Source organism: Gastrolobium bilobum, unplaced genomic scaffold (genome assembly GCF_033153095.1).
Source record: "Gastrolobium bilobum isolate Gb01-03AN ecotype WA unplaced genomic scaffold, APGP_CSIRO_Gbil_v1 utg16495, whole genome shotgun sequence".
NCBI lineage: Eukaryota > Viridiplantae > Streptophyta > Magnoliopsida > Fabales > Fabaceae > Gastrolobium > Gastrolobium bilobum.
Genome location: NW_026897958.1, coordinates 286,513 through 299,182, shown reverse-complemented (window position 1 = coordinate 299,182; position 12,670 = coordinate 286,513). Strand labels below are relative to the sequence as shown.

At 32.3% G+C, this 12,670-nt stretch overlaps 1 pseudogene; it reads right to left on the bottom strand.

Annotated features, from left to right (window-relative positions):
* Positions 1 to 8,321: 8,321 nt before the first annotated feature.
* Positions 8,322 to 11,146, bottom strand: LOC133311731 (equilibrative nucleotide transporter 3-like; annotated as a pseudogene).
* Positions 11,147 to 12,670: the final 1,524 nt, after the last annotated feature.

Sequence of the window (12,670 nt, the reverse complement as noted above, 5' to 3'; positions counted from 1 at the left end):
CACTTGTTTGAAACAGGTAAATTGAAAAGTTTTCAAGGACTAATTTGCCAAACGTTTTGATTTTCCTTTTAACTTTTACTTTTGGATGTCAGGAATTTTGAAATAGAAGAATTGATAAGCCTGCACAATTAATATAATAGTGCATGGTATATGAGAAATATTTCCCGGAGCTTAGCTTATTTTTTGTGGTTCAATTGTGTAATTAGAGCACTGTATGGGCTAATAAACCACGAATTGTTTGTTTGATGAAGCCCATTTTTCTTGTGTCTATGTTGTGCTGAAATATTGGGCTCTTAATTGAATGCAGGGAGAGTAACGTCAATCTGCTGGCATCCATTGGATGAAGAGGGTGTCTCTCATCATGAATGACACATATGAACACCAATCAATTAACTTTTGTTTTGTTTTGTTAAAACTTTGCAATCTGTTTTAAATATTTGAAATGAGTATGATTTCCTGATATTTGATCATAGTTTTCAAATCTGTAATTGCTTTATTTATTTTTTTCTTTTTATCAATGGGCACGTGTTAGCTGAGGTTTGAGAAATCCTTGGACAAAGTGTGCTGGTCTGAAAGTGCAGAATTGCTTATTTGAAAGTTCAATAATTTATATATAGAATGAATTTGACCTTCTAAAAGCTTTGGGTTATTTACTTGCTTTATCTTTAAATAAAAATCACTCCCCATCAAACCCCTGACTATCGAATATGAAGAGGAGGAAATTCTTGTATGCAGCCTTACTCATACATAATTGCAAAGGAGGTTATTTCCTGGATTCGAATTCATGACCTTTCAGTCAAAGAAAAACAGTTTTACCACTATTCCGGTTCGTCCAGTACCTTTATCTTTGAATATGGATATGAATATCTTTGAAGCACATCTGCGTATGAGTTGTTGCTACTGCAACAAATTTAAAAATGGTCGCTTATTTTGATTTATTTTTAGCTTTTAGTAAGCTTACTAGAAGGCTCTCCCTAGTAGCTGGATTCAGTTTTTTTTTTCCCTCTTTCATTCTTAATTTTTTTTTTTTTTAGTTTTGTTCCCCTCCAAGTAGTTGACTTCAAATGGCATAGTTGCACTTTTAATTTGATGCAGAGCAAGATAACCAACTCGCTAATACCCGTCTTTTATTATTATTCTCAAATTGATGTTACTAAGTGGAAAAAGTGAAAAATTGTAAAGTAATGAAGAAGAAGGAAAACATAATTCACATCAAGTTGAAATTAGGCATTCATACAAAATTCAAAAAAGAGGAAGAAGTAGAATAGACAAAAGAGAAAATCAACGATTACATATATTTTTTCTCGAAAGACTAAATTGAAGTTTACAGAGAGAACCTCTGTTTCATTCAATTCATGTTTCGATGCTGTTTGACATATATATTCAGTAAAATGGGGTGCATCTTTGTATACATGCTGGAAGAGAAAAGGATAGAGAAATTCCAAATTTATTTGCATTGCTTGTGTTCTGATCAAAACAAATCTTCAATCATGCAAGTAGGTAAAATAAACGTGTCGTTCTCATGATGCTGCATTCTTTGAATTTCTGCAATTACATTAGCTGAAAGGGTAGGAAAAATTGAAAACTTGGCACAATACAGAAGGAAATCATTTAACATAGTTAAGGAAATCATTTGACATAGTTTCCTGAATTTAAAATAGGATTAATGTTTCTCAAATTGTAGCAGATAATTTTATTTTTTATACACAAAAATTGTACGGGGGCCTATGTTTTTTTGTTTCTTTCACTACTCTTCTCTTCAATCACGCAAAGTAGGTAAAATAAACGTGTCAGTTCTCATGATGCTACATTCTTTGAATTTCTGCAATTACATTAGTTGAAAGGGTAGGTAAAACTGAAAACTTGGCCGAAATCATAACATTGTTTCCTGAATTTAAAATGGGATTAATGTTATAGAAGATAATTTTATCTCTTATACATATAAAAGTGTATGGGACTTATATTTTCTTTTTCTCTCTTTTTTCTTCACGTTAGCCCCACACACTTCTATATATGTACGAGATGATTTTATCTCCAATAACTACAAAATTAAAAGAAGAAAAAGAAGAAGAAGATATAACTGCAAGATTTCCTATACCTAAACATCGTACAAATTAGTCTCTGCAACTTGAAAAGGTAGAAAAAATAGAGAAGCATAACCTGTTAAATGCATAGATGCATTCCACTTAGCACCGTGAATATATATACCACATTGCCAAAAAAACATGATTGAGTGCAGCGTCGATAAAACCATTTGGCATCTAAAGGAGACAAACAAAAGCATTAGGATTTCATCAACGCTGCACTCAATGATGTTTCTCCAATATGGGAGTTTATAATACTTGATGAGATCCATAGCTCTGTTGCAAATTTATGGCTAATGCTTTTGTTATATAAATATGATAGCATTCGTGAAGCAAACCTAAGACAACGCAGTACACCAAACCTCCATTGATTTGTACTACCTTTTCGTTACTTGACCAAGTTGTTAGCCGTTACTACTCTTTCTATATACTATTCAGCTTCACAATTGTACTGGTCAATTGTACTGGAAGGGAATCTTGTACTACTATTTTTGCTTAGGTCTACAATTGTATTATTAATTATTTTCTCTCACAACTTTTCGTTGAAAACTGCATATAATAATGTGAAATTTTTTTCTCATTTCGTTGGAGAGAGCTCTCTCATGTTATACGTTCATTGTATTTTATGTCAGCTTTTTTCATTTTTTTTTTCTTTTGTTTTAAAGTGTGAACCCCACATATTTATCTCACATACAAGAGAGAACTATCTCATGCAACATGAGATAAGTAACTCCCAATAATAATTGAAGGTTTCAAGATGACACCTGATTTAATTAGCAGATTCATGCTATATATGAATAAGAAATTAAATATACTTCATAATTTGCAATTATTTGTGGCATATGCACTTGATAACTTCAGGCTGAAAATTACTGCAAAATATAAGAATTTTTATGAGAATATTATTGAGAATAAAATAACGCTTTAATTATAATACTCATAACTTTTAATTACTTTTAAATCAATTTCATTCTCATGTTAAACTTTAATACATAATAAATTAAAAACTCATCACATATGATAGCACAGGTTTTGCGTGTGGGCTGTGGGCTTGTATTGTAGCCTCCTTTATGCAAAATAGAAGCATCAAAATGATCAAGATATAGTGTAAATTCATGTAAAGTAATTAATGGTCAGCTTATTACTTCCAGCGTAAGTCACTTTCATTGAACTCATTAAGAAATGATTACACATAACAACTTGCTTTATTATTTTATGTCATCTCATAAACCCAACTTTTTCAGTTATTGACCTCCGTATAAGTTGTTGAGAAGCCTCTCCTATCCGCAAAAATAAATATTTATATTAATGATAAGCTGTTTAATTCCGTTTTTGTCACAATAATCAGACTTAACAAGATAAGCATCTCAAATGCAAGTGATTGCAACTTGAACTTCGAAGAGAATGTTTCTCCCAATTCAGCTGTTCATTCATATGTTCAACAAATTAATAATTCCATTTCTACATCCAATATCTGCACATGAATAGATTTATTACATATGTATATGTACATCATCTTACCCAAAAAATAATTCCTATATCCTATATACAAAGAATAAATAAATAATAAATAATATATACAATAAATTACCCTTTCCTTCGAAGAACAATTTTGCCTTGTGCATCTTCATGCACAATAGCCAAAACTTCATCAGGAGGAATGTCTCTCCAAATTCTAGGCTCATCCAAGTGATGCCCCATTTGAGCAAATTTATCAGCTGCCCTATTCCCTTCCCTGTATATATGACTCACCATGCAATTGTTAAACTCTGGTAGAATGGAATTTATATGACTAATATGTCTTTGTACTTCATTGCATTTAACTTGTCTCCTTTGCACTATAATTTCAACCAATGTTTTGGCATCTCCTTCAAGCCAAATATCATTCCAACCGTTTTCAAGGACTAATTCAAGGCCCCTCTTAAGTGCAGTTAGTTCGGCGATAGTGCTATTGGCTTGTCCTATGGATTCAGCATAGCCAAGCAAAAACTCTGCATTATGATTTCGGACAACCCCTCCAATGCTAGCTTTTCCACTTCTACCTTTGCAAGACCCATCAAAATTTAATTTGGTCCATCCAATTCCTGGTTTTTTCCATGCCACTTGAATTGGTTCCTTATGAAAATACCTAATCAACTGAGAAACTGGACTTTGCACTATTTTTTGGTACCTAAAAATATTTATAATGTCTAACATTTTATCTCTAATATATGTACTTTTTCTAGTAATCACTTAGAAGTTGAAAAAGTGACTGGGATTTTTGGAATGTATATTAGCCTACAAATATGAAGAAGCTAAAAAAACTAGGATCAAAAGATAATCTTAATTAGTTTCTCATAATCATAAGAAAATATTTTTGCAACTGAATCGATGGTCAAAAGGAGCAGAAACTCAATGCAAATGGAAACAAAACATTGAGAGAGAAAAAAATTCAATGTAGCAAATTATTTCCTCGCTTTTTTTTTCTCTCTCTGAATGAATTTCCACCAAATACAGAACTAAATAAAGAGGTTAAATACGTACCAATTTTGAGAGTAAATTTTGAAAAACAACGTAGGTCTAATTAAAAGCTAGGTATGTCTAGCAGAAATAGAAACCTTCAAACATCAAAGGCAATGTAATGGAAGAAGGGTTGATGAAGGTTCGTCCTACTTATTATGAAAGCAATGGAGCATGCTTCACGGAAGTTCACATTAACGAAGTTGGAGTGAGAAAAAAGCAAAGAAGATTCAGAATTTTGCAAACTCAAGGCAACATTTTAATATCGGAATAATGGAAAATGGCCAGAGAGGTTTCTTCAGAAACTCTCAACTTAAGCATATTCTTTAAACGTTCAGTAAAGAACATTACGTGCATGAACACTGCCATAAAATGCTGCACGATCGAAGAAAGAAGACACAGCATATTCTTTCCCCGTAACGTTAACCATTGAATTGTATAATTAGTAAAAACTAAATATCGTACTTATCCAAATATGGGAACCTGAAAGATGGCTATATTTGTATGTAACCGCCAACAACCATACAACAACGTGTGTATTAGATAACTTAAAATATAAATAAATAAAAAAACCAATGTAAGAAAAATATATATACTACCACATAATAAAAAAAACCTGGTTTTAGCTTTAACTGCACACACGGATATAATTAAGGCTTATGGTGAAAATGCAAATATAACTAAGAGGAGAGTTATATATTGATAATTTATTTTTTATAAATTTATAAATTATATTATGTCTTATCGATAAGACTTCATTTAAACGTGTCTTACCGATAAGACATAATATAATTTGTAAATAATTTTTTTTGTAAATATAATCTTTTCCTATAACTAATTGGATATATTGCTAAAGTTTTATTAAATTTATATTATATTCTATAAAGCATTTGAAGATAATAGTTTGACTTGGTTGGCTGGCGGTAGACTTGGTCATGTAGATAATAGAGAAAGACAATTTACACATATCATCAGGCTTTTTCACCCTTTTGCCCCTTATTAATTAATTAATAACCATTTTGCCCCTGATTCGAAACTATCTACCAATATGCTCCTCTTTAATCGACTACCTTGCATTTTTAATCGACTAAACGGATGTTGGGAGATTTAATCGACTAAATCTCCCTACTTAATCGATTAAAATCACACTGACTTTTTTTTTTTGTTTGTCAAATATGAAGATTTAGTCGACTAAATAGGAAGATTTAGTCGACTAAATCTTCCAGCAGCCATTTTTTGTCTGTTTTGGCCATTTAGTCGACTAAAAATGCAAGGTAGTCGACTAAAGAGGGGCAAATTGATAAATAGTTTCAAATCAGGGGTAAAATAGTTATTAATTAATTAATAAGGGGCAAAAGGGTGAAAAAGCCCATATCATCACCATATGATTATTTCTATTATGAAAATACGATTAGTTAATCTGATTATTTTTCCATAAAGTAAAGTAAAATATTTGTTTTTCTTTCTCTATGCTGATTATAATATTAGCCATTGTTAGCATTTTTTGATACGGTCTTGCCCTTGGCAATAATAGAAAGTTATCCACGGTTACCAAGTCACATTTTCCTTGGGCTAGATAAGGTGTTGGGCTATCTCAAAAGAAAAACGTATTGGGCTCTTGTTTGAACCAACTTTCGCTTTGGAAGATCCGTTTGAACACATCACTTGTTGACGTCGATTAATGGGTCTGCGGTGTCGTGTGGTCCAATGTTTCGTGCTGTTCTTGTACTCTCAATTTGTCATTTGCGCCAAACAAATGTCATTTTTTTCCATCATTACGTCTTGGTTTTGTCTAAACAATTAATGACCGTCATGTATCATTACAAAAATAATAAAAGTAAAATAAAAAATGACCGTCATGTATCCGTATCTGATGAATGTTTATTGGACTTTCAGACACGAGGTTCAATGGGTTTTTAATTATTCCATATCTATGTCACTTTGAATATTCAATATCCGAAGCTACCCTGTAACATGCTCCAACGAGGTTGGCACCTTGAGTTTAAATTGAGAACTCCTTCCTAAAGTTTTTATATCAGACAGCCCATTTTTTTTTTTTTTTTTTTTTTTTTGTGCTTATTAAAAGTGAAAAATGCTTAGAAAAAACTCCTTCAACTTTATTTGACATGTAACTTTCCCCGTAAATTTTAACTTTAAATTTAGTAACTATGTTAAAAATTTGGGTGTGTATATAACATCACTCACTGGGATCTACAAGGGCACATCATGGCTGCAGCTGCACATGCATATGTACATGTATTGATATGTATTCTATACATGCATGATGTATAATTATTTGATACAATTAATTTAGTTATAGGTGCTGTAAGGTTGTTATCAATTTCTTCACAAAACAGCATTATGGTATCAGATCACTTGATGTGTCACGTGGGAGGGTATGAGGGTGTGATAAAGTTCCGTTTAAGCTTCAGATGTGGCTCCGGTGATTCATAAACAATTAATTTATGCTTCATAGTTGCTTTACATGGTTCTTGAAATTCCTCTTTTGGAAAAACAAATAAAGCTCAAGGAGGAGTCCCCTAGTTATACACATCCTGAAATGATCAAGGCAATAAATATGATTGTTGAATTCAACTATTTACTTCATAAAGAGTATTTGTATTTCAAAGATAACCAGACATGAATGTTGAATTCAACTAAAAGCATAGCCAGACATGCCATGACTAAGATGCATACATGGATAAGCTAAACAGATATGAATGATAAATTAGTTACTTATCATTCGTCTGACTGATGTAATAATACAGTAATTCAGGAAAAGTTGACAATGTTAATGCATATGTCATAAACATGTCAGCTGCATAATCAATGGTCTGAAGAAATAATTGTTTATTGGTCAACCGGTCTTCCTATGTAGCATTGCCATTGGGTCCAACCCACAAAAAATTCATAATCATATAGGATAATGAGAATACTGCTTCAAGTTTATTGTATTGTCAGTGGAGCCTACGTTGCATTACTTGTTGATTTTCTGCTATTTAAATGCCAGCAGCAGCTAGGTCAGCTGAAACAGTTTTTGATCCTTTCAAGGCAGCCTTTGAATGATAGTACTTCAGAAGGGATAATTTAGGGAAGTAGTTTGCATAGAGGATAACACAAAGAAACTCTAAGAATGTTGTGAATGCAAAGAATAGCACTGTAAAATGGGAAAGTAGCTATATTTTTAAAGAAAACATTTCTAAGCCTAGTTACTATTACTGGTTACTACTGATCACTATACCGTATTAGAAGCAAAACAAATTGACTTCTAGAAGAATAGCATTTAGAATGAATCAATGTTTTAAATTGTGGAGTAAGAGATTATTCTCTAAATTTTATCTTATTTAAGCTTTTGTAATTATTCTTTTAGTTGATGTAGTTGATAGCTTATAACTAAACAATCACGTCTTATATCATTGAAGATGAAACAGTTTTGGGGGTGGACCCTTAGAACCGTTCGATGAGTGATTTTATCTGCTGGCGTTATTTTGGAAATTTCCGTAGTTTAATATAATAGTTTGAAGTTCCAATCCTCCAAACATAGGCATAATTTGCTGATGGCATCTCTAGTTATATAGTCAGAAAGGATAAACACAGAAAATATGAATGTTGTATTCAATGATTTTCTTCCTATCTAGAACATGGCTCAAAGATGGAAGCACTAGCTGGGTCTTTTAGATACATGATTAAGCAAAGAAAAACTGCCTGGAAATTCAGTATTTACACATGATGTTTCATTTAGAATCCTGATTTTCCTATGAGCCACAACCAATCAAGAGCAACCCCAACAAATAATCCGCACCAAAGAAACAGCACGAGCAAATTACCCAATGCATTCCGTCCAGGACCCTACAAAACCAGAAAACCTTGAGCAATAGAACCAATTGACATACACAGTTAAAACTGCACATAATAATTCATAAATCTGATAGGTTAAAAAAGAGTGTTAAAAAAATTGACCTTGTAACCTTTAGGTGCCACGGTAAGCACACAAACAGCGAAATAGCCATAGGTTAGTCCCAAGAAAGACACAAGCAGGATCATCCATCCCTGGTCACCATATTTTGCTGTGAAGTAAGATGCTGGGATCGGCAGGAATCTAGAAAGAACTGCAATGAATAAGCCTTTCCTGGATTCCAACTTTAGGCATTTGATGAGGGGAATATATCTGGATATTAGATCGAAGATGTTGAACATTGCAATCAAAACAAGGGGGTACCTAAAAAAACCCCACCACGTGTCATCTGAAAACGCACTTGGATGACTAAAAGATTTGGAATTGAATAGGCGCTTACCATTTTCTTAGGAATCCAATAATTTCATACAAGAATCCAGGCAAATTTAACAGGGTTAACACATATATCAGAAACGAGTCAACTACATAATCAATGTACTGAATAAATAGCTGTTTATCGCGCAACCTTTCCTTCTCTTCAAATCCAACCTGCGTTAGTTCCAAAGTCTTTTAAGGCTATTGAAAAATAATTCATGAAGCTTAGTGTATAATCAGTTTAGCACAAGTTACATTACTTGCTCGTTTGTCTTGTTTTGAATGCCAGCAGCAGCAGCAAGATCAGCTGAAACAGTTTTTGATCCTTCTAAGGCTGCCTTTGAACGGTAATGCTTTACTATGGGCAACTTAGGGAAATAGAGTGCATAGAGAATAATGCACAGAAACTCAAAGAATGTGGAGATTGCAAAGAATAACACTGCAAAATGAGGAAGTAACCAATCTTATATAAAGAATGGCAGTTTCAAAAGTTTATTGGTGGCTACTAAGTCTACTATGCTGTATAAAACTTGCAGAATGGAAAACAAGTATAAGTAAAACTGATCTATATGTCCATTGATGAATAACAGTAACATACTAGCCCCTTTTCGAAGACCATTATCAGATTTCTCAAAACCCACTTTGGTGACAAGTCTCAAAGCAGAGGCTAGAGCTCCTGAGGCAGCTAAACCAGCAAGAAAGGACTGCAGAAACATTAAATTGGTATGAACAAAACTATTATTTCAAGACAGTATATGCAAGAAAAACGGGCACAGGATACCACGGGGCCCACAGTAAGATGTTTCACTTACTCCACACGAGTATATAAGAATTTCTCAAAATATAGGACACGGGAAGGAATAAAGAAATTATGGGGAAGACCAACCTGGGTGAACTCAGGACACATAAAACACATGTCTCCAACCATGCCACCTTGGACAAGAGCATCTGCAACTCCAAAACATGCGGAAAGTGCACATAAACCAATATAAGGTCTAATTCCCCCTTTCCCTGAAGTTGCTAGATCTAACTGTCACATGAAATATTCTGAAGCTATTATAGGCAAAGCAGATTAGATGAAATTAACAATCACATAAATTAGATGTCACAAAACTCAAGCGCTATAAAGATCATATGTTTTATCCTTTCAAATTCAAAAAAATAGAAATAAAAAAATACTGAACTAGAGAAGTTTAACTTACGACAAGAACCAACAAACAAAGTGACAACGAAGAAAAGAGTGTATCCGAATAAGTTTCTCATCCTAGTGTTGATCCTTGACTCATTGTGCGCCAGTATTATCATAGATACAAGTGCAAATGATTCATAAACAATGGTGAGTACTCGCGAAGGATGGTATCTCTATAGAAAAACTTGTTAGAATAATACCTTGTAAATTTTTTACAATCAATTTCAAGTAGACAACACAAAATAAAGCATGAAAGGGAATCGGTGGTTGACTTGCAGCCAAATATGACATTTTTTTGTTGTTGATTATTCAAATAAAGATAACATATCCATTGCAGTTGGAACTTTGAAGTGTACGAGTCTTATTTTCAATCATATTTTCCAATTTCGCATATAATCACCTCGTTTTATTTCCATTCTACAAAGAATCAGACACACTCATGTTAAGAACCTTGAGGTCACCACTCCAAAAGTAGCTCAAGGGGTGGGAGTGCCCAAGGCCTTATAAAGGCCATATTAGTTACCCATCCAATCAATGTGGGACTAATATATCTCAACACAGAAGCGTGAATTGCAGCGGGGGACGGTAAGGCTCTGATACCATGTTAAGAACCTTGAGGTCACCACCTCAAAAGCTAGCTCAAGGGGTGGGAGTGCTCAAGGCCTTATAAAGGCCATATTAGTTACCCATCCAATCAATGTGGGACTAATATATCTCAATACACACTGTGAATAAGTCATTGAAAGGTGAGGGAAAAATGTAATCCAGGAACCAAAACTAAATGAGATTCATAAGAAATCTCAAGGAAGAATGCCGGAGCTTATAAAATCATTTTTTGTTCACTGGAAACTGAAGAGGTCATGAGATACTTACAGGGAACAGTTTGAAGTAGCAATATCCTATTGTCAATATACTGTTCCATGCAATAAGGGACCCGAGTCCAAGAATGAAACATACAACCATCGCTTTGAATTTTCCCTGCTTGCAATAAATCGATCAGAATTATTGTAGGCAGAACAACAATCATGGATGAAAAAGGAAATAATAATAATAATAACATACCTCCAGCCTTCTTGGTGCTCCATTTTCATCAGAAATAGTCATGACTAAGTTGCAGCTAATTTTCCAGAGGAATAGAACACTAGTGGAGATTGTTTTCACTTTTCATGATTATTGTGTACGTTGCAGCTAATTCTTGAAATATAGGAAAGGCGGGTGATGTCATGGTGATCCTATTAGTCCATTTGGATGATTTTTTTTCTCCAAAAACTTTTTTTTTCACAAAGTCTGTTTGGATGTCCAGAAGTCATCAAAAAAGTCAAAATTATGTCTTTTTTGAAAGTTAAGAATTTTAATTTAAGAAAAAAAGAAGCCAAAAATCAAATATATTTTTAAAAATCTAAATATGTGTTTTTTTTAAAACCAAATATAAATGCAGGTATTTCTTTTTTTTACTGGCTTAGCAGGAACGGTGTATGTAAAAAAAAAAAATTTCTCTTCATCTATCATTATTAATTTATTTTTATATGGGAATATTATATTTACACATTTTTTATTTATAAATTCTTACCATTTATATTATGTCTGACCAATAATACTTTAATTAAGAGTGTATGACTGATCAGACTTAGTGTAATTTGTAAAAAAAAATTTGTAAACGGATCATTCTCCATTTTTATATGGTTATAATTTTGTATATATATTTTTTAGGAATTCTATTTTCTCATGTCATTGGAGATAACTCCTACTATAGATACATGATATGATGGAGTCCACCACTTCTACTATAGATACATGATATGATGGAGCCCACCACCTAGTAAAAAAAAATGATAGCATAATTTTTTACGTGAGAATAATGTGAAATAGTTATCTCATGTAAAATGAGATAATAATTTATTTTTTTTAACATGAAATGCTTGTAAATGTACATATGTGTGCATGTTTAGCTTAGCCAGCGGACACTAGTACATTCGTCACTTGTTGACTTCAAACTTAGTACTTTGATTGGTTCTCTTTGTAGAATAGAAAGGCGTCGCCGAATTTGAAGTTAAATTGAACAATAAACAAATGAGACGCCAATTGTTTCTCTTTGTGTAAGAAAGGTAATGTTTGTTTCCCATCTCTTTCTCACGAATAAAGTAACTTTTTTTTTTTGATAAACAATAAAGTAACTTTCTAATACTGACATTTTATAAAGAATTATTCTACCATATCTTTTTAATATCCTTCAAATTACTTAAAAGTTAAAACAATAATTATAAAATTAAAAGGTATTTCAGATATTGAAAACTATTGTCAATTTTTTTTTTTAAAAAAAAACTCACTCATTATATATTTAAAGTTAAAATATGCCAAAAAAGAAAACAGAAAAAAAAAATTCCTTTTCTATACTAACACAATCAATCCCAATCGATTTTGTGATATGTATGCAATTTTTGGGTTAATGAATACCATTCAATTTACTTTTAGACATATACAATATTCTACGAAGTTTTTATTCTTAAATAAATTTTAATATTATATAAATAATATTATTCAAAATTTTAACTAGTAAAAGATAAATAAATACAAATTTATTTTAATTCTTTTTAAGATATAAATAACATCAATTTAAATTTTAAAGAA